Raw genomic sequence first — 2,500 nt, forward strand, 5'->3', positions numbered from 1 at the left:
ATATACTTGATTAATCCCAGAGAGGATATGCTGGCGTTTGTCTGTACATGAATTGCTAATGAAGGAAAACCGTATTCTTATCTACAAATGGCGGCAAGCTTCGTAAATGTTCACAGCAGTATCAAACCAATAATCTAACTAGAAATTGTTTTGTATATGCTAATGCTACTCTGGTTTACACTTCCCCATGTTTCTACATTGGTTAAATGGCAAAGTGATATCCATCATACTCTCCTGATTATGTAAATTGTTCAGCCCATTGTTTGTTTTAGAAATGTCATTACACAATCATATTTCATGTAGAACTTCTTTTAGCACATTTCATAGATGTTTGTACTTTCTAAATTTGTCCTACAAAATTGTGCTTTTGCATAAGACCTCTGGTCGGAGGGAAACTGACCTCTGGCAACAAATCAGGCTACACAGGAGCACCTTCTCCGACTGTGTCTTTATGCTTATTACCGTTATACGTTGCCATGATTTATACCACTTCAGCTCATGGCAACACATCTCCTGCTCCTCCACTTCCACACTCAGCGGGCTGACCAGGCTGAGCAGTGGTCTAGTCAGCCAGATAGGGAGGGGGTCTCGGTGGGTCACGCTGCAAATCAGACCCTGGTGAGGAGGGAGAGAGAGAGAGAGAGAGAGAGAGAGAGAGAGAGAGAGAGAGAGAGAGAGAGAGAGAGAGAGATCGATCTCTATGCTCTAGGTCTCCAGGGCTCTAGCCTTGGTCTTATTCAACACCAGAGTCCCCCCCCCCTGCCTTGGGCACTGCTTCCCAGCGGCTGGAGAGTCATGATGGTCTTCACCCCAACTACTACCGCCGCCCCCCTACCCTGGGTTTGTTGACTCCCAGCGCTATGTTCAGCCTGCAGCCACACACGATCTTTCTATACAGTTGTGAAAGACAGCTGTGTATTTAAATTCATAGGCATCTCAAGTAACGGCTCGGGTTGAAAATATAAGCAAGCAGGAGGATGTGAGTGCTTTCGTGGCAAAGACATGAAAAAGCGTTCTATTTCATGTTCTTAATTTGGATGATTTGGATTCGTTCGCCATATATACTTTAGATTGAGGAAATACATTTTCTGTCATTCTTCCTGGATCACTGGCCTTTCTATGGTTGATAACACAGCGGGTTACTCGAGTCGATTCATTAAGTATAATAACAACATGAAGATGAATAATAATAATATCACTTGATGGTTTCTTTGTCAGAGCAGATTTTCAGTTTCCCGTCCCTCAAGAATAGATTGAATTGAATTGTAGCCTGAATAACCTCAGGCAGGACTTTTGTTTTTTGACATCCATAGACAAGCTGGTGGGCGTCAGGCGTCCTCTAAATACGTCCTCCATTTATATCCAAAATGACATGAATGTAACACAAACAAGGTACACAAACAAATATGTTGTCAGAAATGTTGCCTGCGATCGTATTTACATGGTATGTTTTTTTTCAGTGTTTGTTTTCTAACTGGGACATTTCCATAGATTTCCAGTCTAAGTTATGCTTCATTTACTCCTTTCCGTCTTTCACCTCCATCCCCCTTTTCCCTGGAAACAATCAGACCTGGCAGTGCAGCCGCTTCCTTCCATTTATTTATTAATGTCTCCGAGCTAATCAACATTTGGAAATGAGTAGGGCAATGAGAGGTAACCAGGCAACAGACCCCCAGCAATAGAATACCAATCTATGGAAAGGAAATTAGATATTTCCATTTATATTTAATTAGAGTTGCATTTTGTTTATTTCATGTGTCGTCCTTGTCCGTGTTTTTTGAAAGGTTGAATTTCGTTCTCTTTTTCACTTGTGTCACCTTGACAGCTCTTTGTGTTTGCTGGTAAAACACCCAATTAACTTGAACAGCCTTTACCTTTAGTCCAGCATACAGCTGAACCGAGTCTATGGATTCTGTGTCCATTTGCAAGGTCCAGGAAAACATTTTAGAAAATATGGTGGGGAGAAAATCCTGCTCTAGGAGTTCCATTCACAGCCCCACAATGAAAACCTTTACACACATCCCTCAACGTCTTCCAACGCAACGCACACTCTCTGCTGCGCGAGCTGAGGTCCGCTGTAATGTAGGTCTTCGCTAGAATCCCCTTTCATCGCCTCCTCTTAATCTTTTCACGTCTGAATGGGTGACTCCAAAAGGATTTCAAAGCCCTAATTTAATCCCTTGGCTAATTTCAAAGTGAATGTCGCATTAAGAAACACACACATATACACACTCTCAAACTGACACACACACATACGAAAGGCTGAAAGCCAAATGACTGAATGGCAGGCAGATTTTCTGAGAAAAGATGGAGCAGCTAAGGAGAAAGAGAGGTCATAGACTGACTGACTGAAAGGCTGGTTTGGTTTACTGTCTATTTTACTCTCTTTATATTCAGCTTACTGTTTAGTGTAGCCTGCACAATGGCTTACCCAATTTTTATTTCTCATTTAGCGGACTGGCTTACCGTCCACCGTATTCATACTAGTTTGGGACAAACA

This window comes from Gadus morhua, chromosome 10, assembly GCF_902167405.1.
Source record: "Gadus morhua chromosome 10, gadMor3.0, whole genome shotgun sequence".
NCBI classification, from domain to species: Eukaryota; Metazoa; Chordata; class Actinopteri; order Gadiformes; family Gadidae; genus Gadus; species Gadus morhua.